Source organism: Nothoprocta perdicaria, unplaced genomic scaffold, assembly GCF_003342845.1.
Source record: "Nothoprocta perdicaria isolate Ctin4 unplaced genomic scaffold, notPer1 scaffold_9, whole genome shotgun sequence".
Lineage (NCBI taxonomy): Eukaryota > Metazoa > Chordata > Aves > Tinamiformes > Tinamidae > Nothoprocta > Nothoprocta perdicaria.
In genome coordinates this window covers 2,716,910-2,729,522 of record NW_020456198.1, presented here as the reverse complement: position 1 = coordinate 2,729,522, position 12,613 = coordinate 2,716,910, and the positions used below count along the sequence as shown (strand labels likewise).

The 12,613-nt window shown below is 39.0% G+C and overlaps 1 protein-coding gene across 2 annotated transcripts in view; it reads right to left on the bottom strand.

Annotated features, from left to right (window-relative positions):
* Positions 1–12,613, bottom strand: part of SUCLG2 (succinate-CoA ligase GDP-forming beta subunit) — an 86,514-nt gene that overhangs the window by 25,091 nt on the left and 48,810 nt on the right. The gene's annotated exons all lie outside the window — the stretch shown is intronic.

Below are 12,613 nucleotides of genomic sequence, written 5' to 3'. Positions count from 1 at the left end.
CCAGTCATTAATCCCCAAGAAATGCCTTAGTGCCTCACTTGTTACTGCTTAAGCATCTAGCTTGTAAATCTGCAGGGCATTAAATCTCCAGAAGGAACCTTTTTCTCTTGGAAGGCCTCTACTTCAACAAGGCAGAGAGCTGAGATGAAATCAAAGTGACCTCATTTTACTGGGATTCTCTTGAGCTTTGCAAGACAGAGTAGTATGCATTTGTGCTTGATATACATTTATTGATTTTGGAAGCTAATAAATAAAATCTCCTGTAAATTCTGCAAATTTCCTGACAGAAAAGCCAGATCAARCCTCCTTGATCCAGCATGTCCACAGGAAAAAAAACATGCCAACAAAAACACCCACACAACTCAAAATAAAGAACATTTTTTTTAGTTTCTTGGTAAAACCACCACTATACTCTGTCACTGAACACTCTGCAATCTCGGGAAGCTCTTGCTCTTCCAGTCTTCTCTTTTCCTGCTTTGCCTGTTCAGACCAAGYTGCTTCAGGGGAAGAAGAGTTCTTTACCTCAGGCATAGGCAATTCATATTTCAACCAGGGTTTTTAGGTGCTATTGTAACAGAACAGCAAAAAAATAAGTGTCTCTATTCAAATTGTAATAGGTCAATCAACTCTCATTTATATTCATTCAGAAGGTCAGTTATACAAGTGATTTCCACTCAGCTGCACCCAACCCCAGCTGCTCAAACACTGAAAGGGTGGCCCTTCATTTTGTTTATTTTAAATGGACATCTAATTTCACATTCTTTCCTTATTGTCATAGTCTGGTTGTTTTATAAAGCATTCACAATTTTTTTTTTAAAAAGGAGTCATTTTCTGAAGTTCAAGATAAACAGAAAAAAATCTTTAAAGGGGTTAGTGTCTGCAGATACTACCCCCCCCAAAAAAGTCCTTTTCTTCCTGCAATAAAAGTGACAAATKAAGAGATTAATTAAAAATACTAGCTCTAAAATGGACTCCTAAAGGATCTTCAGAGGTTTAACAAGTCTGAAGACACCACAACAGAAGACCAAAGCYGTCAATTAAAATCCACGCAAATCTGGGCCTTAGATGAATGAAACCATTCCAGTTTCCTTACTGCATTTTCAGAGAGTTTTAATACTTCCTGCAACCCTTTCCCTTCCTGCCTCAACTGTGTTTGATGGTCTCTGACTTCTTCAGGCACAGTTTTTTTTTCCCATTTATCCAAACCTACATGGAAGTGACTTTAACAGMCAGGAAATAAGTTCTACCATATTTGTGTTTTCATGTATTTACCAAATACAATCAAAATTCACAACAGTTAAATATATGTTAACAAGAGAAAAAAGAGCAAATGCTTTTACTGTACCTGAGGGTAGGCAAGGTATRACAGAGACTGAGAAACTCCGGACTAGAGAATAACACTAAGATAAAAAAACTTTACCTAAAAAGCGTTACGATAAAAATGTGTACGGAACATGCTCAGAAAGCTGGCATGTATTACAGAAAAAAACAGAATACAGATTAACATGAGGTGATGYGAGAGGCTATAAAGATTTTATTGCCGTGAGTTTGGAGCGACATCATCTCTGAGGCACCAGAGATACGCATGTACTACGTGGATTCTCCCCAGGAGCAGCAATARTCATAAAGATATAGCCTCCATACCATTAAATATTTTATTTCATACTATTTCTTTGGTTCAGGCTTCTTGATGTGAACCTTTTGAGGAAGCCAGTTTCTATAGAAACAATTCTGTCACTGATGTAGCATCTACAAGTCAGTGCAAAGTCAGTTTACATACTCTTTTGAAATCTAAAGGGCTGTTTGGGGGGAAAAAAACACAACTGTACTGAAAGGTCTGTTCTCTCTGAGGCTGCACAAACTTAACGCATACCTTCACCCTGCATGCAGGCAGCTACTGAGGAAGGACAGCACCTCAAACACGGCACCTCCATGATGTGACGTTGGGTGAGCAGAGGTTGGCCCTCTTGGATACCCTCCTGAGGGAAGGATTCTGTCCTAGCACCCACCTCACGCAAGAGAAGATCCTGTGCCCAGCAAGCCAGCCATCCTCAGTGCCAAGTCCCAGGTTCCCTTCAGATTCTTGTTGTAAACATTCTCATTTTATTCACTATTGGTACTCTTGCGGGACAAGCAAAGCAAAGACTACAGCCTTTACAGAAAATAATTCCAGAAATTCATTTGCTCATGAAGCACACAGATAACAYTGCAGACAGATCAACAAGCCTTTGGCCTTGCTTCATCATCTCATCCGATCAGTGGTTGTGACCTCTAGATTTCTAGTAGAAATTCTAAGAGCCAGATCTGCCCTGTCCCTTCTGCCTCATCTCTTTGAGCTGACTTTTCTGATAGGAAATTACTCGTTCTTGAAAGGAGGGAGACAGCTCCCCTTGCTCTCCTGATAGGATTGGCCCTGRAGAGCTGCCACACTGTCCCCAGTGACCACAGGAGCCCAGTTGTGTCAGTGGGGAAGCTGCACTTCTGGTCTTCCACTGTGGCAGTTTCCTGGTGGCCCTGATTCATCTTCCCTGCCACAGTCTGTTTCATTCTGGAAAGCTGAAGCTGTAAAAACTGAAAATTACAGTCCCAAATACTGTTTGGAAAATAAGACTGCACGGGAATCTGGAGTTTATGAAAACATATTCCACAGACTCCTTAACTGTCACAGTGCCAACATGCAATATTTGGCTTCATGGTTCACACAGTTATGTGAATGCTGTTATAAGACTCCATGTATGTATGCACATAACTGCACACATGTATTACTTGTACACACTGCTTCTGAGCTTGGTAAAACACATATCATACTAGAGGYTGAAAATAAAATCCCAGAAGTCTTTTAAACTAGGCTATCACAGAACACTTTAGTTCAGTCTGCACAAGACAGACTTGGGTGAGTATTAAGTATCTAATCTTAGTACCTAATCTTAGTTAGATTAATGCAAGACAGCACTAACACTCTAGGAGCAGAAGATTTTATAACTAATACAACTTTTCCACTAAGATGAGAATTAGATCCTGACTGCTCAYGGAAATAAATCTTCTCTTTTTATGACAGTTTTGAAATTTCATCTCTAACTCTGGGAAAAAATTGAAAATTATTGTTAGTTAAACCCATCAAAGCACTGACCTTCAATACCTACAAGGATCAAAAAAAGGAGAGAGAAAGAGGGAAGAAGTGGAGTGAATTCCACTTTTGATTGACAGATCCAATGCAAACAGTCCCAGCAGTTTCAAAACTACCAGTTGTAAAAATGCAACCTGTGTCTCCACAAACCCAGGTGCCCCACACAAGTCTTTAATTACTCTTTGCCTTTACTACATAGAGAATCCAAAACCAGTTAGAACACTGACTGAGAACACCACTATCTTTAAATAAACTCCATGCTGCAAAGCAAACAGAAAYACCAAGAAACTCTAACTCTTCAAGAGTTACCCTACGTAACCAAAATGTTTAATAATCACAGAGTCACAGAGGTTGAGGTTGGAAGGGAGATCCAGATCCAATGTGAACCAGAGATCACATTGCTAAGTTTAAACCAACAGGTTGAAAACCTCYGAGTTCCTGAGCAGGATCAAAGCAGGGAAGTTCAACAAATGCAGCCTCCRTTTAGGGGCTTGAGGAGCATCCCTTCCACAGCACGCTTAAAGTAATTTCTGTTGATGACACTGTATTTTGTCTTAGTGAACATTTAACCTCTAGATTTGGACAGCACGCATTGGGTATGGGCACATTGCTTTAGGGAACACCAGCGGGGCTACTTCAGTGACAGTTTTCTAATTATTCTGTCAAGCATCAATCTCTGCAGATCCGGGTTCCTCGGCACCCTGACTGACAGGGCAATCAGGGCTTGGCTCAAAGCCTCTGGAGCTGCTCTCTCCTGACAAACGCTTTTAAAGCCCCCAAACGAGCCTTCCCCATAGGGATCACAGGGAGGATGGCATTTGACTTCCAAAACAACTCCCCATTTTTCAGACATGCTGGTGCCCAAGGTAACCAAGCATTACTCAAGTGCCTATCATGCAGCTACAAACAGAAGAACTAAAGAAAAGAGGTTTTCTGTCCCTCATTATAGTATTTTATTTCAGACATTTTGTTTGGGAGAAAAATCAGCTGATAAGAGTACACCAGAAACATAGGAAGAAGTGAGATAATGCAATCATTAAGTCTTTCTTATCTTGAGAGAAAAAAAACTACTTTGAGARCACTTTCAGCTTGATTCTGAGTGCCCCTTATTCCTGATTAACAGCATCTTCCTCTGCCAAACTCATGGCACTGCAACTTCTTTTGTAGCATTGGGCTATTGACTGTACAAAGTGGGAAAACGGGGGATTTTGTCAGTGATAAACAATTAGCCCTGCACCCAGGTCAGGGAATAATACAGGCTATTTAGTAGTCACAATCACGATTCTCACTAACACAAAAGTACTTCATGCTCTACCTAGTGCTGGAGGTTTTGATTATTTAAAGTTTGCCCTGCACTTGGACAAGACTTGATTTTTAAGCCCCGATTCTGCCTTGGAGAATTCAGTGGCAGAGTTGCTCGTTTGCTCACTGGGATGATCTCAGGTTGCTACTGCTCAGCGCAGTCGTGGAGACCCAACGATGACACCKCACAGTGCTCAACAGCAGCACTATATCAGCACAGCCACTAATGCCAGTTTCCGCTGGGATCCAATTTGAGCTTTATTTAAAGCTCCTCCTCCATTTTTAAAAGCTAAACTATGGATAAAGTAACTTTGGTGCCCTTGAACATGGGYGCTACAGAGGCATACACACTGACTGAAAGCAAGTGTGTGTCTAATAACTACAATTATATTAATAAATAACTATATAGTAAGGGAAAAATCTGTTCTGGCTGGGTCAGAAGTTGAACTTACCTGCTTTTCTTAGAAAGATAAAATAGATTTTTTTTAACAGAGATAAGCTTATGGTGCTGAAATGTAGGCACTGTCACTGGTCAAATTACTTTCTCTCTTCAGTTCAATTACTTTCATATTTTGCAATACTATATAAAAATAAAAATATATTTGAGATTCTCTAAGTAACATACACACACAAATCCAAAAAACTGTACAGTGCCCCATGAAAATTTTGATTAAAGGCAAATCCTTCACAATTCAGAGAGCACACATTCCATCAGTGGCTGAAGAGGAAAACCTCCAGGGAGCAGCAGGAACTAAACAATTCTGATAAGGTTTCTGTGACTTTTCAGCAAATAGTAATTTGCTCTTTTATATTTCTTCAATGAGAAGTCATGCATTGCAGTCCCAAGCCTTTAAATCAAATGATTTGCTGGGCATCAGGCATTCAGCTTTCATCACCTACTATAAAATATTGACTCTGCACATCCATTCATTTCTACCCAATAATTGATTTTTTCYCCTTATTTTTAATGCTTGCCAGTTACAACCTTGTAACAGTATTTTAGAAGGGTGACTAAATCAAGATTTAGTTAAGAAAAAATATCAGCTTTTTCAATTTTAATCTTGTCGATGCCACCTAAGCATGTATTTCATCTAATTCCTAAATGAGATGCTCTTACTTCCCTCCTCCCTTATACACTAATTCCATATCTACTGTCCACAATAGCCCTTTATAGCTTATTTGAAGGCTTTAATCACAAAGTTGGCAGGATCCTGAAAGAAGACAGAGCTTTAACTCTTTCCTCCATGACATTCTCAGCTGGAGTCCATGTGTAAATACAGTTCCATAGGGCAGGACTCTGCATAACTGCATTTTCACTCCCATCTCTGCTAAAGCCAACGCTGCCTTGCACGGGACGTGCAACTTAATMGCAGTGCTCCCGGGAGCGCACATCTGGCCATCTGCAGCTCTTTTGTTTGCTSGGGCTTATTGTTAGAGAATTAAAATGGTTTCTAAAGTACAGCAACACTCCATATTACATACAGAAAAGGTCAGGAAAATGTACACTGCATTTGCATAAACTGTACATGCATATTCAGAGGCTTGCACACACCCGCTACCATCTGCATTTCACTGGGCAGATTAGAAATATGAAATTAAGCAGAATAAAAGCTAGTCCTCCCTCCCCTTGTCTGAGTAAAACAAGTACGTAGATGAAAAAAAGAAAATTTATTACACCRTAAGAGAACCTACTATGTAAATATGATAGTAAAAAGTATTTTTTCATTGATTTACGGATTTTATGCATGCTGTACTCTGCTAAACAGAAGTAAATAATCTAACTAAATTGCAGCAAGTAAGCTTAGCTTCTTAAGAACCTCTTCTACTTCCTTTGCTCTAAAATGGTCTTTATATTTGTTTTTTTTTTTTTTCCTGCCAAGCACATCTAGATTATTCTGGATGGAAATCTTAGCAAAACCTATTTGGTCAGATATTACCCACCTGTCTTTAACTGAGGCAAACACCTTTGAAATGGAAAGCCTATCTTTGTCTACATGACTGCAAATTGCCCACTGGTGCTTCCTAGTGTTCTGGACCAGAAAAAAAMMAAAAAMAAAAAAAATWGAAGATCCTTTTGCTTACAGATTTGTAGGAATTAATCAAAGCCCATTGACAGAACATGGCTGAATTACTTATTTTTCACTGGATTTTGTGTCTACATTTATAAATGAATCCACACAGATACCTTAAGGYACATTATTCTCTCTCCAGTATTCAATACAGAAATTTACCTGTTCTTYCAATGTTTCAGAAGGCACTGTTTTAAAAGGCTGGATTTTGTGGAACACATAAGTCACAGAAATAACATCCTCTTGCAAATGGAGACTATTCCTCTCTCCTGGTTAACAACTGGCATACTGGAGCCATTTAGATCAGTCAGACCTGCATGCAGGTCAAAGTACCATGGCTAGATGCCCACAAAACAGGGTAGCAATATTCCCTCCCTATTCTCCCACTCCCACAAACCACATACATAAGGAATTGCTTGGGGGAGATGAAATAAGTTTTCTGCAAATTGCTTTCAAAAGTCAAGTATGAGCACTAAGAGAGATGAGCTCTCCCCTCTTCTCACTATTTAAAACTCAACAATCTATTTCAGGGACTGCCTAGGACAGTAAAATATTTAAGGGTACACCACAGAGGATACATTTTGACAAACAGGACTGATTTGCATCTTCCCATAACAGGGCAGCTTTTTATTTTGTATCTAGGAACAAGATTAAGAACTCCATGTGTGTAGTAGATGGGGACATGATTTGCCTTGTACTTTTGCCTGTGACAAGCTTAAATGTGAATAGTCTCATTTATTACAGTTTTACACACATCCTCTCCAAATAGTAGGTAATAAAATATTAAAACTTGAAACAGGTTTGAATATCTTGTTGAATTGGAGCATGAATAATGAAACTGAAATAATTCAGTCTTACCTGAAACAAAACAGATATTCAAGTGAAGGAAATAATTTCGCTCCTTCATTAAGTCACATTTCAAATCATTTTCATCTCTTCCACGGCCTTTTCACCATTCTGTGCTCAGTTATGCAAATAAATGGATGAATAAGCCAAGAAATATTTTTCTTAGTCAAACATAAATTAAATACGTTCTTTTGATTAGAAAGATGGAGTAGGGCCTGCTCTAAAACCAAAGTTCACACATCTCAAGAATACATTCCCTAAATCAACAGTATCAAGTAAAAAAAAAGCATATATAGTGGAATATAGAAAATACCAGAAGATACACTGCATCTCAGAGCCCCATTTCCATAGAAATGGGTGGATGTTTTACCAGATCTTTTACTKAAAAAGACAGCAATGAGTTTGAAAGCCACCTACTTGCCAGCCCCACGCAACATTATTCTTAATTAAGTTCCCATTTCTCTCAAAGTCAAAACGGTGCCAGCTTTATTTCAGAGAGCCCCTAGAATGAACAGTAATTGGTCCAAACAAGCCTGGTTCTCAGCACCCATTTCCAAGAGCAGGATGCAGAGCAGAGCACCAGCTTGGTATAAGACAAAGAGAAGACAAGTGCACTACTTGTACTCATTAATTTTCCCCTCCTTGCTCATAATCATGCCACTGAAGCTGATATAACGACATTAGGTCACTTTTTCAGCTCAGAGATAAAAATCTTATAAAAATCATAGCCTTCTGTCTCTGTTCTCTCACCCTTATTTTGAAGTATTGACATATCTTTACACTAAAAGCCTTGGCAAGATCAGGCCCTCTATTCTTTGGTCTGTTACAGATCATTTTATGATGGACAAGGTGGTTAATTTTATCACGTATCATCAGTTGATCGCCAACTAATCTATGCTATATCCACCTGGGCTCCATCCATCAAGGTCGCTTCTGAAATTATAAGGAAAAACAGACTATTTTCATTTTCCTGTCACACAAATAGCATGTCCTAGCCAGTATGAAGGGCTGAAAGCACCTATTTAAGATATATAGTTCATCAYTCAGACCTATTTCTATCAAGAGCAGATGGAGACAATTAAATTTCTTCATTTTGATGGAACGAACAAATAATTTCCTAGACAACTATAACTACTCAAATAACTTAAAAAAGTGATATTCCCTTTACAGTATTTTAAATAGGGAAATTAAAACTTTATAAACATACTACTTATCTAAGCAGCTGGTGAAGGACAATAGACCACAAGTGTGCTAATCCTTTATTAATGACAATTCCTTTAAATAAGCAATATTAACGCACACGAACAGAACTAGAYATTATACYGARCATGCTGGATATGACATCAGCCATTAGGAAGGGTGATGCGTGGTTTACAAGATGCAGATTAAAAGTTTCTGCCAGTGTTACAGATATCAACTGCCATACAAATCCAGTGCTTCCAAAACAGACAGTTAAAATAAGTGTATTTCATATGGATCTCTAGTAGTTTATAGTTGTTCACCAGAATGACCTTCTACCACAGTTACTCCAAGCACAAAAATAGGCAAGGTATTTTCCAGTACCTTTGCTAGTGCMAGGTATTCCTGCTATCTTACTTTTTGCAACCATTGCCTTTTACTGCAGTACCTGATTTTGAGTGTCATGAGTGATATTACTGTATGGCGTTATGGTAAAAAATACAAACACTTGTGTACCTGTTATCAGGCATTTAAATATAACCAAATAAACTATATAAACTAAATATAAACATAACTCAGATGCCTCTGTAAACACAGCCGTCCTGGTAAAACACTGGATATCTTACACAAGGCCAGACTTCCCAGTCTAGCTGTCTTCCCAGACAGCCAAATGGTTTCTAATACAACAGTCAAACACAAGACACAGGAGTTGCTGAACATGCCAGATTTTTGTACCACTTCCAGAGGGGAGAAAAGAGTCTTAAGCATTGTAGTCAAGCGCAGTTAGACAAGGAGCTTATAAAGAGCCCTTCCCTTAGGAACAGGTGCAGGTTTTTGTTCTGAGCACAGAGTAAGAGGGAAGAGTCCAGAAATACACGGATGCAGTCACGGCATTCCCAGCTGCCTGAACACTCGCAGCATTCYTCAACTGGCTTACCTGAACTAACTGGCTGTCCTGAAATAAAGACCAAATAAACTGCCAGCATTTATTTTTGTTCCTGAAAACTCAGGAATGAATATCACAAAGCCTGTTTCTTGATTCTACCTTCCATTGCTGTGTATGGACTGCAAGGTTAAGTAAGTAAAATCCCTCAAAAAGGATCAACAGGTGATAAGACTGTCTTATGAAACAAGAAAGGATAAACTATTACAACAGGCACAGCTGGAAAATAAGTGAAATGCAAAATTATGATTTAATGATACTTTCTTTGGGGATTCTGTTCATTCTTTTGGATGTCTGGAAAATGAAAAACCCCAAGACCTCTGCTTCACACACAACTTAATGGAAAGACACATCAGTGCCATTATTTTTCCTATCACTGCGGTGGACAGAGATGCATCTGACATACACAAACAGGCGCAACAAAGTGACAGGAATATGAATGCTTATACCACATTCATAACAAAAAAATCTGTGCCTGAACTGCCTGGATGGCTAAAGAAAAACACACACACACACAAGTTAAGCATTCCTTGTTTGACATAAATTATTCTTTGTCTATAAGTTAACAGATGTCAATATAGAATATTTTTTCAGGGGAGACATTTGTCAATCTGTCAATACAATTTAATGCATATATGACAAGCAAACACTCGTTAACATCAACTGATTTGATTAATCTTTGCTGTCATCACTGACAGGCTTAAAAAAAAAAGCTGTCCAAGGAGCTCTGGGGAAGGAGAGAAAAAAATAACCCACCCACAAACAACAGACAAATCTGCCACAAATCCCTGATTTTAGTGTTACTCTGTAATTGGAAACAATTGCTAGGCCCAGGACTAGAGCCAGTCCCACCACCGACATCCAAGCRGTCTTCCCATCTTGAGTTGCTACTTGCAAACAGAGTTTTTCCCTTTTTGCCAAAACAGATGTACCACACAATTTCAGAGAAACAAGACAGGCAACAAACAATAGAGACACTGGAATTTAGATTATGGAAAGTAAGGAATGCAGAGCCATGGCAGTGACCTGCCTGACCCAGGACGTATTGGATACGGCAGCCTGCAAACACGGCCGGCAGCGAGTAAAAGGGTCACTGACCCCCGGGCAGCATTTCCATTCCAGAGCCAGGCAGCAACCTTCTGCAATAAACAAAAAATGTAAAAAATATATAGACACTGACAACAGACAGATTAAACCAGAATCAAGATGGAGCCCAGCTTCACTAAATCAAATCAGAGCACACCTGTATTTCTTTTTTTTTGCTTTAATACAGAAATGGATACTTTAAAGACAAGTAGAGAAAGAGATCTACTTCAAAGTACAAATGAACATTTCCTCCTGCAAGAGCTCCTGTAATATCCTTAATGCTTCTAGGGCCATACTTCAAACCTAAATGTCAGTACTACTCTGTATTAGAGCATTGCAGACATTTTCGCAGTTCATCCATTCCTCGGAGCCCCGTGTTGTTTGGGGACATTAACAAGTATTAATTGGCCTCGGAGCTCCCAGGAGCAAATTTTTATCTTCCCAAATGAAGTGGGAATCAGGTTAAAGGTTGCAGAGTAATTATTGACCAGCTGCAAAGCGTGCAAGCTGTACTAGCCACAGTGACTCTTGGGATTAAAAACCTCAATATTAGCTAAGAAAGGACTCATTCAATTAACTTTCTGCTCATCACTACACTAACGGACATTTAACATGGGGAGAGGAAGTAATAGATACACATTCACTACATGTTCTGAACAGAAGATAAAACATGAAGTATTTATAATAAAAGTGCATTGACACCAAAACCTCAAGTGTTTGATGCTAGGCTAGTTTGTACCAGCTCGGGCAGTTAGTCTCCTACATATTGGCATAACTGCACTAATCCTAATGCGAATGAACACAGAATCAGCTATGCTGCGTTTAGGCTAAAGCCATCACGGCAGAGCTGCAGTGATGAAGGCACAAGTGACTATTTGCACCCCCTTTCATGCCACCTTTTCTTCTTTTGCCTCGTTGTCTCACCTAGCTTCGTTAAGCACAGAGAAGGCAGCTGGTGTTAAGCAGTACCTGGAAGAGAAGGGGGATGAATTTCCAAATTAGATGTTGGCTCTGCAGCTATTATATAGCTGGGAAGCTACTGAAATGCCTTTGTTTTAAAATTGTTTCAACTCAATATATTTCATCACTGAAATTAATACCTGCTGTTTGTGTTGCAGCAGAGAAAAAACCTATTTAGCATAGTAATAATCATCAACTAAGTTGTGTATCTAAGGCTTTATTGCACCTGCTTCTTCATTACTGTATCTAATACAGGTTTTAAGAACTAAATTATGTCTCAGTCCAACCATACTAAGCACACACTGTAGAACAATAAACACAAATGAATCTTAGTGTAAAGCTCTGAGAAAAGCTAAAATTCACGAAAATGAAAATACGCATAACTATCTACTAATATGAGACTATGAAGGAAACTATCAGATTTTCTAACAGGAATCTCAGGCTCCATCCTGCCTCTATTTGCCCCAGGCAAGACATCTTGCTTCTCTAACTCACCAGCTCTGTGTTCTTCAAGGCATGTTAACAACTCAAAGCCTGTAAGATCAGTAACCAGAATGAGACAAACTCCCACCTTCCTTAGGGCCTTGGACAGAACATACATTTCGACCTCTACAAATGAAAGATCAGTACTATGCAAACCATRAGAAAACAAAAGAAAAAAACAGAAAAACTGTTTTAAGTCATGCAGAAGGCCCTCCCATAGTCTAGCATAGCGATCAAGGCTTGAAAACATGCAAGAATTACAATGACAAACAGCTTCCAATATAAATGCTATAGATACCTACTTGGCACACCATAGTTCGTTTTTTTTTTGCTTTGAAACTGCTGCACACAGTATCTTCATCTATTGRAAAAAATCATGATTTCTTGCTTACTGCTGTGCAAGATAAATACATATATTATATATAATTAGTGATGCATTTTTTTCCACAGGAAGATGGTATTTAGGTGGACTGCTACCTTAGATTCCAAAAAAAAGAGGCTAAGGCAGAGAAAGAAGATGAAGTCAGTTTGACAGTAGTAGTAAAATACTGGAATTGGGACTGCAGGGGAGATGCTAAGGTCTAGGAGGCACCTCAGACAATCAGAGCCCTTAGACAT